We start from the raw sequence: 15,300 nt of genomic DNA on the forward strand, positions 1-15,300 counted from the left end.
TAGAGATACATTATAGTTATGCAAGACTGAAGTTTTTATAATATGAATTTGTTAAACTTCCTCTGCTGAAGTGAAGTAATAATTAATAATGCTTTTGATTTGGATAAATAAAATAATCTTTGATGAAGTCTTCTAGTTGGCTTGCACTCATTTTGCTTGCTTTGTTTTCATTTTGGGGGGCTGCCAAGGAGATACTCTGTTTATATGCAACATCAACTTCTTGCTGACAGGGGAGAATAAATAGGGAGAAAAGAGTTTTCGGTTAAGGCTAATGATCATTGACTGCAACATAAGCTCAAATTAAAAAGATCTAGCAAAGAAGGGAAACAGTCCTTCAATATTACTAACCATCAGGCATGTAGATTTTTGTTCACATGAATACTGATTACAGAAGAGAGCTTTACTGTGGTCATAAAAGGGAATATAGCTGGATCATTTTCATGCAGTAGATACTTTGTAAACTAAACTATTTGTTTTTCCCTGTTTTAATAATTACACAGCTTACTTAAAATATTAACTCTATAACATCTAATGTTTTACCTGTATTTCAGTAACTATTTTTCTCAGACTGAGCTTCTATTAGCATTCTTGTGGAGACATAGTTGATAGACAAAGTATGAATAGATAAAATTTAAAAGGTGACTATAAACAGACCAAGATATATATCCCACTGAACCAAAAGCTAAAAATTACAAAATGTTAAAGCCACATTCTTTTCTTTATAATAGGGAGAGGCTACCTTCTCAATTACGGGGCTTTATATAAACACACCTACTAATCTGTTTTTCAAGATCTCTGTTTACAATCAGGAGAGCCTCCTGCAAGGTTCTGTATAATAAAAGTGCCTCATTCTACACAGAAGGCCTGACCAAGCTTACTTCCTGAGCTGGAGTTCAGGTTTACAGATTGAACACCAGTCAGTGTAGCTTCAAAACAATGGCTTAGACTAAATTCCCTTTGGCTGATACATTGGCTTTTTTCTTAAACCACTATGCAGAAAAAAGGAATGAAATTTTGCTATTTGCAACAACATGGATGGACTTGGAGGGTATTATGCTTAGTGAAATAAGTCAGATAAAGATAAATACTGTGTAGTATTATTTAGAAATTCACCAGATTTAAGTACTATATGAATTCATAAAAATATATTTCTCAAAGGCATTAACATAATTTATCATGCTGATTCAGAATGGTATTTTTTATGAGTTACTATATTACATATTTCCAATTGAGATTTTGACAGTTTTAACTGATAATGACACTGACTCCAAGTCATTGTGTAAAGAAAGAAACTGCCTTTGCAAAATTAAGGAATGCATTCATTTTGAAAAAACAATGTATTTTATAAAATTTAATTTGTTATGAATATGCAGAAAGATACCTGGAATGTCTGATACTTTTTTCAGTTTGAATTTACTTTATAAGAGTAGATTTATTTAATAATTACTGTCACCCTCCATAATTCACCTTAATCATATAGTTCTCAAAATGTATCCCATTGTGATAAATGTATTTCCATATATTTATGGGTACAGTAAAATATTTTCTGTCATTACTAGCTTTCACTAAAAAGATAATTCCTGGTTGTGATGCACAGCAAATCTCTTCATCTTGTTTAAAGTGTGATGCCTTTCATATGTCTGAATAACAACCAGTAATAATGATGATGTACACAGCTCTTTGTGTTTATGGGACATCTGTATGTTTATAGGGCCATATTTTCCTCTTCATTGTTTTACCATCTGGAAGTTAAATAAGTGTAACCCACTGGGGCCACAATTGGAGTCCCAGTCTCTTTATCACATCCATCCAGTTTCAGAAAACAGCCAATCAGGATACAAGGTAATACATCATCTCTCATTTATAAAACTTGCTGAAAACTCTTTTGATCTTTGCCTATGATACTCTAGGCAAGAGGTTACTATAACTGACTAATCTATGTTTAGAGACTGTAGTCCTAACTTTATGGAATGTGACAGACATCTTGCAAACCTGTTATATGGTTTTTGGAGAGATAATGTGGAACGTAGTTTTTAACCTGATGATATATTTGATAAATATGTGTCTGTGTGTGCATGCTAAGTTGCTTCAGTCATGCCTGACCCTATGAACCATAGCCTGCCAGACTCCTCCATCCATGGGAGTCTCCAGGCAAGAATCCTGGATTGGGTTGTCACGCCCTCCTCCAGGGGGTCTTCCCAAGCCAGGGATCAAACTTGTGTCCCTTATGTTTCCTGAATTGTTAGGATAGTTCTTTACCATTAATGCCACCTGGGAAGTCCTAAATATGTGTCTGCTGCTGCTAAGTCACTTCAGTCATGTCTGACTCTGTGCGACCCCATAGACGGCAGCCCACCAGGCTCCCCCATTCCTGGGATTCTCCAGGCAAGAACACTGGAGTGGGTTGCCATTTCCTTCTCAAATGCATGAAAGTGAAAAGTGAAAGTGAAGTCTCTCAGTCGTATCCGACTCTTAGCGACCCCATGGACTGTAGCCTACCAGGCTCTTCCGTCCATGGGATTTTCCAGGCAAGAGTACTTGAGTGGGGTGCCATTGCCTTCTCCAAAATATGTGTCTACCTCAGTTCAAAAGTGATTCAGACTGTATTGTATTCATCTGTAAAAAGTCTTATTTGCTTAGTGATCCCAGCATAATGATGCATAAATTCCATTTTGAGTTACGTATAAGGACAAGGCTTGTAATATTTACCTGTTCTTCTAGATGTTGTTGGGCCAGAAACTCTGACCTTACTTTATATGAACTTGTATCTATTAACAATTATGGTCCATAAGTTCTAATTTTTGGTGTGTGTGCCTTCATAAAATTCCATATCTCTTGGCTGACATTTGAAAAGATGTGTTTTTTTCTCCAGAATGTTTACTTGCTTCAAACTAAAATTTTAAATAAAAAGTAGTTTAAATTTTTATTTATTTTAAAATTTCTTATGACATATTTAAGGCATATATAAAATAGAAGAAAACTATAATGGGCATTTATGTTCCTATCTGCCAGATTAAGGATGAAATAAATCAAATGTATTTGAAGTCTTCTATGTACTTCACCATGATTTCAGTCCCTTTTCCAGAAAGATAGCTACTATTTACACCTTTTGTAGGAATAATTTTATTAGTTAAAAAATTGTCTGTGGTACTAGAGATAGTCAATGGTTAACATATTGATGTATAAGATAAAAAGATAGCTTAATATAATTGGAAAACCACAAAATTAGCTCTCTATGAGATTTGGATATAATAAGCTCAGGCAGTTATTTACATATCGTGTAGTTCTACAGATGCTACATGGTTTCTCTAATATTCATCTGTATTTTCATTAAAAAAATCTTACGAAATGTGGCTGAAATATTGAGTACTTATAAGTGAGTGGTATGTAATTGGCACTCAGTAAGTATTTGTCACATGAATCAGCATAGAAGTTCCAAGTTAAGGAGACTACCAGGTTTCCTTAAATCAGTAAATCACTGACATTATGAATGGCAGGTTTTAAACTTTTGTTTTCTACTTTGACATTCCAAAAAGTGGCTTTTTCTGTACTACTATGGTAGCTTAATACCCTGGTCTCAAGATGACTTCCCAGTTCCCAGCATAACAAAGAGGCCAGAGCCATAAATGATAGTTTTCTCCTCCCACATTTTTCTACAAGTAAAGGAACTTTCTAGAATATCTTTTCCTCACATATTTGTCTATCTCTTTAGCCAGAAGCCCATTTATAAACTAATCAACATTCAGATGAATTGTGTTATAATATGTGTTTTAGACTTTATTAACATTATTTTAAAATATAGATTCGGATGAAGTTGCAAAAATACTGTTATTTTGGTAATGGCATATGAATGGAATCATATAGTCTTTAACCTTTAGCTATTTTTTCCCACCCAACATAATACCATTGAGGTCATTTCAAATAGTTGTGTTTATCAACAGTTTATTCATTTTTATTGCTGAGCAACATTCTGTGATATGAATGTAGTGTAGTTTGCTTAACAGTTCACCTATTTGAAGGACAACTGAGTTGTTTCCAGTGTTTGGCTATGACAAATAAGTTTGTGTGTAGGTTTTTATATGGATGGGTAATACCTAGTGACAAGCGCTTGTTTAGGGGTAAAGCATAAGGGAATGCCTACATCCTGTGTGGTTGTGAGCATTTAGAAAGAGTCTTCAATTTCACCAAGGGGAGTAGAAGGTGACATCTTAAAGGGAAAAGGATGAGTATTCGTAAAAACATTTAGGCCAAAGGATAAGTCAACTAGAGCTCAGCTGACTATTATAACTGGGTAAGTTGGAAATAGAAGGGGAAACAGTGGAAACAGTGTCAGACTTTATTTTTCTGGGCTCCAAAATCACTGCAGATGGTGACTGCAGCCATGAAATTAAAAGACGCTTACTCCTTGGAAGGAAAGTTGTGACCAACCTAGATAGCATATTCAAAAGCAGAGACATTACTTTGCCAAAAAAGGTCCATCTAGTCAAGGCTATGGTTTTTCCTGTGGTCATGTATGGATGTGAGAGTTGGACTGTGAAGAAGGCTGGGCGCCAAAGAATTGATGTTTTTTAACTGTGGTGTTGGAGAAGACTCTTGAAAGTCCCTTGGACTGCAAGGAGATCCAACCAGTCCATTCTGAAGGAGGCCAGCCCTGGGATTTCTTTGGAAGGAATGATGCTAAAGCTGAAACTCCAGTACTTTGGCCATCTCATGTGAAGAGTTGACTCATTGGAGAAGACTCTGATGCTGGGAGGGATTGGGGGCAGGAGGAGAAGGGGACGACAGAGGATGAGATGGCTGGATGGCATCACTGACTCAATGGACGTGAGTTTGAGTGAACTCCAGGAGTTGGTGATGGACAGGGAGGCCTAGCGTGCTGCGATTCATAGGGTCGCAAAGAGTCAGACACGACTGAGCAACTGAACTGAACTGAAATTGGAATAGGTGATCAGCAGCCTATAATTTTCTAGCATATTTGGGAAAAGAGTCTGATTTGTTTTACCTTTACTTTTTCAGCTTGTATTACAAGGCTCTACCTCATTTGTTTCTCTTACTGCTTATCGGATAAGGAAAGCACATAGTCAAAGCTGTCCCTGGGGAGGTGGATTTCACACATACACTACAGCAGCAGGGTTCTTCAGGCAGCTTATAAGCCAATTTTGTTGCATAATTCTCTTCTAGAATTTAGCTGGACCTTTTAATACAGCTTTAATTTTAAGCTTCGTTTCATCCTTTGTATTGCTGTCCTTAGTGCTTACAAGGAACCTTTGATTTACTGCTGCCCTGTGCATATGTGAATGTTAGAAAGCACAGGTCAGATGCTGAATATTATTTCAAAGTGTTCTCTTGTGTGTGGAATGAACAAGCATTAGGAATATGATAGCAGCAGCAATGTTATTCAGTAAAGAAGAATAATTTTTACATGGATTAAAAAGTCAATGAATTATTAAAATCTGTGCTGCCCAAATGATCAAATCCAATAGAATAGTTAAGGAAAACATTTGTGCTCAGATCATAGCATCAAAGACAAAATGAAATGTTGCTCTGAAAATCTGACTATAATAAAATATAGGCAGTTTCTCAATGGAATGGATTAGAAATATTCATTACTGTATTATTGTTTTCCCTAGTTAATTTCCATGCTCAAAATTCCTTCATCTTAATAATGTAAATGCTTTATGGAGTATGCCATATTTTAAAAAGATCATTTGATTTTCCAATCAGTTTAGTATTAATAGTTTAGCTGAATACTGGGCATCATCGTATGTGTTGTGGTGGATTTTGATACAGATAATGATTTTGCCATTTATGTGTAGATGTATTTGTCAAAAAATTTGGTAGATGTTAAACACCTAGCAGGCATCCTTGGTAAAATTCTTCTTCCTTTATCTTCTAGCATCTCTGCTGCTTCTCCTGCTAAGTCGCTTCAGTCATGTCTGACTCTGTGTGACCCCAGAGAAGGCAGCCCACCAGGCTTCCCCATCCCAGGGATTCTCCATGCAAGAACACTGGAGTGGGTTGCCATTTCCTTCTCCAATGCATGAAAGTGAAAAGTGAAAGTGAAGTCGCTCAGTTGTTCCAGACTCTTAGAGACCCCATGGACTGCAGCCTACCAGGCTCCTCTGTCCGTGGATTTTCCAGGCAAGAGTACTGGAGTGGGGTGCCATTGCCTTCTCAATCACCAAAACCAGATAGAACATTCTAAGAATGCAATGTTCCTCATCATGTTCCTCAAGTTCAGCCATTTATTTCCATTTTCACTTACAACAATCCTCTACAATTATTTCTTACCAGAACTACTGTAGGTCTCCAAAGTAATTGGTGATGTTGTGAAAATGGCCCTGCTGGCATATCAGCTGTGAACTGGGGGGAACTTTAGAATTGAACATAAACCAAACTTATAAAACACTACTATGAGTGACAAAATAGATAAACTGTATCAAACCAGGATGTGCAAGACACATTAAACACAAACTCTATTTAATCCTCATATATTAATGATGAGATCTCAGCCAAACTAGTCTAATGGTAATTTGGCATTAGGTTTTATGTTCTAAAGCTCAGAACACTAACTTTCCAGGAAATCACTTGGTTTACATATTCTGGCCAAGTTCTGCCAAAACTGTTCTGTGACTAACTATATCTTCAAATTTTCTAAGTTCATACTTAATTCTCCCATTTAGAGAAGCATATGGTCCTATGATGTTGCTTTTCATTTGCTGAAAAAAGCTAGTAAAAATGAACTGTACTTTGCTTTCAGTGTGTTCCTAGTAGCCTTTCTTGAGTGGGGTTGTGCAAGTAGAAATAGAACAAAATTTGACAAGACCCATTGTGGACCAGAACCCTTGATTTAGTAATAGTTTGCACATCTGAGAGTATGTGAGTTTTTATTCTTTGAGGCCACTGTGGCTGCTACTATGAGGAGTGACTGTGGTTAACTGAACTATAAATATGAATTAAGTTAAAAAAACATGGCTAGGAATTACTGAACACTTGATATATACCAAACTCTGCCTTAAGGATTTCATATTATGGTATCAAATTAATCCTCACCTTATGAGGCAGATAATACAGCTAATTGTGTTTTTCCAAAAAAAAAAAAAAAAAAAAAGAGAGAGAGAGAGACTGAGGCACAGAAAAATTAAGTAACTTGTTCAAGGTCATCAATTATTTTCTCTTTCATTCTCAAGAAAAACAATTTGTATGCTTATGAGCATGAGATTTATAATCTTACAGATTATGTCTTGCTCCACTTCTTGGCATAGTTAATTGTTATTTATCAGTATATTCCAAACATGGCAGAGAAACAGACTAAAAGGAATACATAACTCTTGCAAAAATAAAATAAAAGAGTCATTTTTCTACTCTGAAAACATTCTGAGATAATGGGAGTTTGAAGAGTAAATAGATCAATAGACACACAATTATATGGGTAAATAAATTAATAATTGAAAGTCATCTTTTTTTTTTCCTTCTCTTAGTCTGTGTCTAGTACAACCAAGTATCTAAACAAATATTTTAAAGAATCCTTCCTGGGTGGCACAAAGAATTTGCAAATAATAAATAATCATTAGCCTTTAATCTCAGCCATTGATGGTCACTTGGAGATTTTACATTTAAAAATATTATTCAGAATCTGATTTGATTTCTTATTCCCTGCTTTCCCATTTTTCCTTATCTCCAATAATATTTAAAAAAACATTTTTTCACTTATGTGTACTTTTTGGTCAGTTGCTACTATATTTTACTTTTTACTAAAGGGCACCATGGAAAATTCAATTTCAAGACTATTCTTTATTCCTTAATAGTTACAAGTTAGATTTTATTTCATATGTATTATAAAGCATATTCAATGATTATTATTGGATTCAGATGTATAACATACTGTATTCTTACTCAAAATCAGTGTGAAAAATAGAATAATGAGATATTAATAATTACCTATCCTCTGAAGAACACTTTTGTGCCTAGAATGTAAACAATAATATAGATATGCATTTTCATTTATTTGATTTTGAAAAAAAATTTCAATAATAGAGGAATATGAGATTAACAAAAAAGTGTAAGCTATGCTTAAACTGGAAAAATATATAAAGAGGGTATGATCTTTTCTCTGGAATTTATATTTGTCCTGGTTTCAAGCAGTCAGTCCTTTGTAGATTCAAGGCTATTGCTTGGGGACTGTGCCTGCCCATTGCAGAGAGCTAATTTATCCACCCCCACAATGGATTTAATTTTCCTTTGGGCATCATCAGCACATTTTACAAGTTCTGATGGTAAATTTTATAGTGGAAATGTGCAGAAGAATTTAATTTTGAGTTCCTAGGTTGACTAGCAATGCAGGTGGAGGTTTTATTGTTATTTTCAAAACTACATTACTATTTGAAAATAGAAAATATCTGAAACAACTTATTTCAGGGCAATGGAGTTAGAGAGTGGAAAAGAAAGTAAAAAGTAGTAATTCAAAATAAGTTTCTTTTCTTTTTTTTTATTTTGTGCATTTTGAAACAGAGTCTCTATAAGAATTTTAGATGCATAGTGGGATAAAATTCAGGTATTAAGTCTTCATACTTTATAAATAAATCAGATCATGTTATTTTTCTTAAATTATATATACTATCCTACCTTCCAAGTTTTGGGGAAGTTTATTTTTAACTTACTTTTTACATCCTAAAATTATTAGGATTCAAATTCAACAGTAATAAAAATAAGCCAAGAATATAATTCTCTAAAAAATAATACAGAAGAAAGAAATGTAAAATGGAATCAAATTACCCTTCATTGATGAGGTCCAAGCATTTGTCTCTACTCCAGGATAATAAATTAACATTATATACATTTATTGCCAAAATAAAAAGAAGGGAATTATTCCTCTTATGGAACTTGAGACTCTGGGAACTTAAGGAGCTTTATTAGCCCTGCATTTGTTGTGCAGTCACCCATTCGTGTCTGACTCTTTGCGACCCCATGGGCTGCAGCACACTGGGCCTCCCTCTCCCTCACCATCTCCCAAAGTTTGCCCAAGCTCATGTCCATTACATTGGTGATGCCATCCAGCCATCTCATCCTCTGAAATCCTCTTCTCCTTCTGCCTTCAATCTTTCCCAGAATCAGGGACTTTTCCAATGAGTTGGCTGTTTGCATCAGGTGACCAAAATGCTAGAGTTTCAGCTCCAGCATCAGTCATCCAATGAGTATTTGGAGTTATTTTCTCTTAAGATTAACTGGTTTGAACTCCTTTCTGTCCAAGGGATTTTCAGGAGTTTTCTCCAGTACCACAGTTTGAAGATATAAATTCTTTGGCATTCTTTCTTCTTTATGGTCCAGCTCTCACAACTGTACGTGACCACTGGGAAAACCATAGCCTTGACTATACAAAACTTTGTTGGCAGAAAAATGTCTCTGCTTTTCAACACACTGCCTAGGTTTGTCATAGGTTTCCTGCCAAGAAGCAATTGTCTTCTGATTTCATGGCTGCAGTTACCAGCTGCAGTGATTTTGGAGCCCAAGATGAGGAAATCTGTCACTATCTCCACCTTTTTCCTTTCTATTTGCCATGAAGTAATGTGACTAGATGCCATGATCTTAGTTTGTTTAATATATAGTTTTAAGCTGGCTCTTTCACTGTCCTCCTTCATCTTCATCAAAAGGCTCTTTAGTTCCTCTTCACTTTCTGCTGTTAGAGTGGTATCATCTGCGTATTTTAAATTGTCGATGTTTATCCCACCTATCTTGATTCCAGCTTGTAACTCATCCAGCCCTGCATTTTTCATGATATGCTCAGTGTATAGGTTAAACAAACAAAGTGACAGCAGACAGCCTGTCGTACTCCTTTCTCAGTCTTGAACCAATCAGTTACAGAGCTCTAACTGTTGCTTTTTGACCCACATACATGTTTGTCAGGAGAGAGGTAGGCTGATCTGATATGCCCATCTCTTTGAGAGCTTTCCACAGTTTGTTATGATCCACACAGTCAAATGCTTTAGCATAATCAAGGAAACAGAGGTAGATGTTTTTCTGAATCCCCTTGCTTTCTCTATGATCCAGCAAAATTTTGACAATTTGATCTCTGGTTCCTCTTCCTTTTCTGAACCCAACTTGGACATCTGGAAGTTCTTGGTTTGCATAATGCTGAAGCCTAGCATGTACATGGGCTATGAGTGCAATTGTCTGATTATTAGCATATTCTTTAGTACTACCCTTCTTGGGAACTGGGATGAGGATTGACTTTTTCCAGTCCTGTGGCCACTGCTGGGTCTTCCAGACTTGCTGACATATTGAATGCAACACCTTGATGGCATCAACCTTTAAGGGTTTTGAATAGCTCTACTGGAATTCTGTTGCATCCACTAGCTTTATTAACAGCAGTGCTTCCTAAAAGCCGCTTGACTTCCTCTCCAGAATATGTGGCTCTGGGCGACTGACCACACCATCATGGTAATCCTGTTCATTAAGACTGTTTCTGTCCTTTACTGTGCCTATCTTTGTGCAAAATGTTCCCTTGATATTTCTAGTTTTCCTGAAGTGATCTCTGTCCTTCTTCTTCTGTTTTTTTTTTTTTTTTCTTCTTCTATTTTTATGCACTGTTCATTGAAGAAGGCCTTCTTGTCTCTCCATGCTTTTCTTTGGAACTCTGCTTTTAGTTAGATATATCCCTCCCTTTCTCCTTTGTTTTTCACTTCTCTCCTCTCTTCAGCTATTTGTAAAGCTTCCTCAGATAACCACTTTGCTTTCTTGCTTTTCTTTTTCTTTGGGATGGTTTCATTTGCTGCCTCCTATGCAATATTACAGTCCTCTCTCCATAGTTCTTCAGACACACAGTTAATTAGACCTAATCCCTTGAATCTGTTACCTCCACTGCATATTCATAGGGGATTTGATTTAAGTCATACCTGGCTGACCTAGTGGTTTTCCCCACTTTCTTTAGTTTAAGCCTGAATTTTGTTATGAGAAGCTGATGATCTGAGTCACAGTCAGCTCCAGGTCTTGTTTTTGCTGACTGTATACAGCTTCTCCATCTTTGGTTACAAAGAATGTAATCAATTTGATTTTGGTATTGATCATTTGGTGATGTCCATGTGTAGAGTCATATCTTGTGTTGTTGAAAAAAGATATTTGCTATGACCAGTGCAGTCTCTCAGTAGAATTCAGTTAGGCTTTGCCTTGCTTCATTTTTTTCTCCAAGGTCAAACTTGCCTGTTACTCCAAATATCTCTTGAATTCCTACTTTTGTATTCCAATTCTTTTTTTTTTAAATTTATTTATTTTAATTGGAGGTTAATTACTTTACAATATTGTATTGGTTTCACCATACATCAACATGAATCTGCCACAGGTATACACGTGTTCTCCATCCTGAACCCCCCTCCCTCCTTCCTCCCCATACCATCCCTCTGGGTCACCTCAGTGCACCAGCCCCAAGCTACCAGTATCATGTATCGAACTTGGACTGGCGATTCGTTTCATATATGACATTATACATGTTTCAATGCATTCTCCCAAATCATCCCACCCTCTCCCTCTCCCACAGACTCCAAAAGACTGTTCTATATATCTGTGTCTCTTTTGCTGTCTCGCATACAGGGTTATCATTACCATCTTTCTAAATTCCATATATATGCGTTAGTATACTGTATGAATAGAACATCATTTCTTGGTGTTAGTTCTAGGAGGTCTTTTGGGTCTTCATAGAACTGATCAAATTCAGTTTCTTTGGCATCAGTGGTAGGGGCATTGACTTGAATTCTGTGATGCTGAATGGTTTTCTTTGGAAATGAATGGAAGTCATTCTGTCATTTCTGAGGTTGCACCCAAGTACTGAATTTTTGACTCTTTTCTTGATTATGAGAGCTACTCCATTTATTCCATGGAATTCTTGCCCACAGTAGTATATATAATGGTCAACTGAAGTAAATTCATCCATTCCCATCCATTTTAGTTCACTGATTTCTAAGATGTCAATGTTTATTCTTACCATCTCCTGCTTGACCATGTCCAATTTACCTTGATTCATGAACCTAACATTCTAGGTTCCTATGCAATGCTGTTCTTTGCTACATTGGATTTTACTCTCATCACAGATACATCCACAACTAAGCACCATTTCCACTTTGGACCAGCCACTTCCTTCTCTCTGGAGCAATTGGTAGTTTTCCTATGCTCTTTCCCAGTATCATATCAGATGCCTTCTGAGCTGGGGGACTCATCTTTTGGTGTCATATCTTTTTGTCCTTTTATACAGCTCATGAGGTTCTCACGGTAAGTATACTGGGTGATTTGCCATTCCCCCCATCCAGTTCTGTATTTACATGCAGTCAAATACGTGGTAGGAATTAATGGCTACTAAAGGACCATACAGCTTTCAATATTAATCACATGATTTTATCAAAAGTTGTACAGTGTATGCTTTTTACATTATAATTTGGGATTGATGTATAGAGAAGCCCTGTTTGTGAGACAATGAATAAATGTTTACTGGGAGAAGGAATATGAATTCTCACCCATTGACTTAAAACATTATCCAATTTTTAGGAAGAGACTCTTAGGGTATTGAGAGGTGTAAAAAAGAATAAAAGTGGGAAATTCTTGCAAGTACAGTGTGGAAAATCTGATCTATGGTTGGGGTGGGTGGGGGTAACCTGAAAATCCAAGAAAGGGCATTTTTGTTTTACTGCTTGGAACTTATGACTATGTTAAATTGCATGGCAAAAGGAAATTAAGGGCATGGGCCTTGAGATGGGGAAACTATCTTGAATTATTATTAGGATCCAACATAATCACATGATTCCTCAAAAATGGAAAGGTCAGGCAGAAATTTTGGTCAGATATAAAACATGAGAGGGACACTATTTCTCTGTTACTGGGTTTGAAGATGGAAGAAGAGGCCCATGAACCAAGAAATGTGGTGGCCTCTAGAAGTTGCAAATAGTTCTCATTTTACAGTCAGACAATAAGGATCTTGGCCCTACGACCCCAAGGAACAATTCTGCCAACAACTTGAATGAGTAAGAAACACATTTTTTTTTTTTTTTCCTGTCAAAACTCCAGAAGGAAATATAGCTTGCTGACTTCTTAATTTTAGCCTGGTGAGACCTATGCTGGACTTTCAACCTACAGAATTGTAAAACACAAGTTTGTGTTATTTTGATCCACTAAGTTTATAGATATTTGTTATTGCAGCAATGGAAAACTAATACACTGGGTGGCAAATACTCTACAGAGGTGGTGTGGGAATTGGGGAGAGAATATAAAGTAGAAAAATAGACCTCAAAATCCAAGACTGTCATATGGGTAAAATCAGTAGGTAACTAGTGACCTTTTATGTGGTAAAGGTTTCTTTTTTAACTCCATCATTAATCAGGCTAGTGAGAGAACTGATTCTAGGAACAGGAAAACAGGCATGCTGTAGACGAGACAGATAATGCTTTTAAGATAAGGTTTAGGATATTTCACTGGCTTTATTATGTTTTTTATTTCATGGAAGTCAAGCCATATCTCAACAAAAGGCAAAAAAAAAATTAAAGGATTTTAATAAAATTTTAAAAGAAATACCATTATAATATCCTCCAAAGCTCTCAGTTACTAGTTATTTTCTAACTTTAAGCAGCAATGCTAGTGATGTTGGCAGGAAGTAGGGTGAGAGAGAGAGATGAAGACCATTACAGGGAATATAGAGTTTTCTTTGTAACTTAAATTCTTTGTTTGAAATTCAGTCTCATCTTTGTGAGCTCCTGTTATTTGGTGTCATTCAGGATGCACCAAGACAATCATATATTTCAGACTTTAATAGAAAACATAACACCCAATCCAATCTTCAAAGATAATCTTGCATCACCTCACATTGGTCAGAATGGTCATCACCAAAAAGTTTACAAACAATAAATGCTGGAGAGGATGTGGAGAAAATGGAATGCTCTAACACTATTGGTGGGAATGTAAACTGATACAGCCACTATGGAAGATGGTATTGAGATTCCTTAAAACACTAGGAATAAAACCACCATATGACCCAGCAATCCTACTCCTAGGCATATACCCTTAAGAAACCCAAATTAAAAAAGACACATGTATCCCATTGTTCATTGCAGTGCTATTGACAATAACTAGAACATGGAAGCAACCTAGAAGTCCATTGACAGATGAATGGGTAAAGAATTTGTGGTACATATACACAATGGAATATTACTCAGCCATAAAAAGGAACACGTCTGAGTCATTTCTAATGAAGTAGATGAACCTAGAACCTATTATACAGAGTGAAGTGAGTCAGAAAGAGAAAGATAAATACCATATTCTAACGCACACATATGGAATCTAAAAAACTATCACTGAAGAATTTATTTACAGTGGAGAAACAGAACAATGGAGAAACAAAGAGAATAGACTTATGGACAAGGGGAGGACAGAGTGAGATGTATGGAAAGAGTAACATGGAAACTTACATTACCATATGTAAAAGAGATAGCCAAAGGGAATTTGCTGTATGGATCAGGAAACTCAAACAGGGGCTCTGTATCAATCTAGAGGGATGGGATGGGGCGGGAGATGGGAGGGAAGTTCAAAAAGGAGGGAATATATGTATATTTATGGCTGATTCATGTTTGGGTTTGACAGAAAACAAAATTCTGTAAAAGCAATTATCATTCAATAAAAATAAAAACAGAAAAAATAATATTGCATATATTATTCAGTTTTTATGCCCATACCCTTCTCCTAAGAGGTCAGCTTTTGTACCTAGATCTAGAAAATGCTTTTTTCATAATAAGATTGGAAAGATTTGGTACCCTACCAGGTTAATGATACTTTATATTTGACTTCTGTTTCATAATTCATGTGAAAAGTGAGTCCTTAGTAGATGATTTATTTTGTGTGGCTAAGATAAATTTTTCTCTGTGAATATTCACCTTTTATTGTTCAAACATATTATTTGACCGTGAAATTTAAGAATTAAAGTTATGTATAGGCTTTTGAATCTGAATATAGCATTCTACCTTATAACTAAGGATTCATTTGTAATGATTTGATTTCAGTGAAACTATTCAGGTTTATCATTTTGAAGTAACCTTGTGAGATAGTATATACATCTATTATCATTACCCTGTGAGTTGAAACAAATATTTAGCAGCTTGCTTGTGCATAAAATTTTTTATTAGAGCAATGTTTAAAAGAAGATATTATTTTTATTTTTGAATAAATAAATTTCCTGATCAAATAGAATTTGAAGACTATTTGTTAGAATTTTCAAATGCATTATCAAGATTGCCATGAATGCATATAAACTTTATATATATATATGTGTGT

The sequence above is a fragment of the Bubalus bubalis genome, chromosome 23, assembly GCF_019923935.1.
Source record: "Bubalus bubalis isolate 160015118507 breed Murrah chromosome 23, NDDB_SH_1, whole genome shotgun sequence".
Lineage (NCBI taxonomy): Eukaryota > Metazoa > Chordata > Mammalia > Artiodactyla > Bovidae > Bubalus > Bubalus bubalis.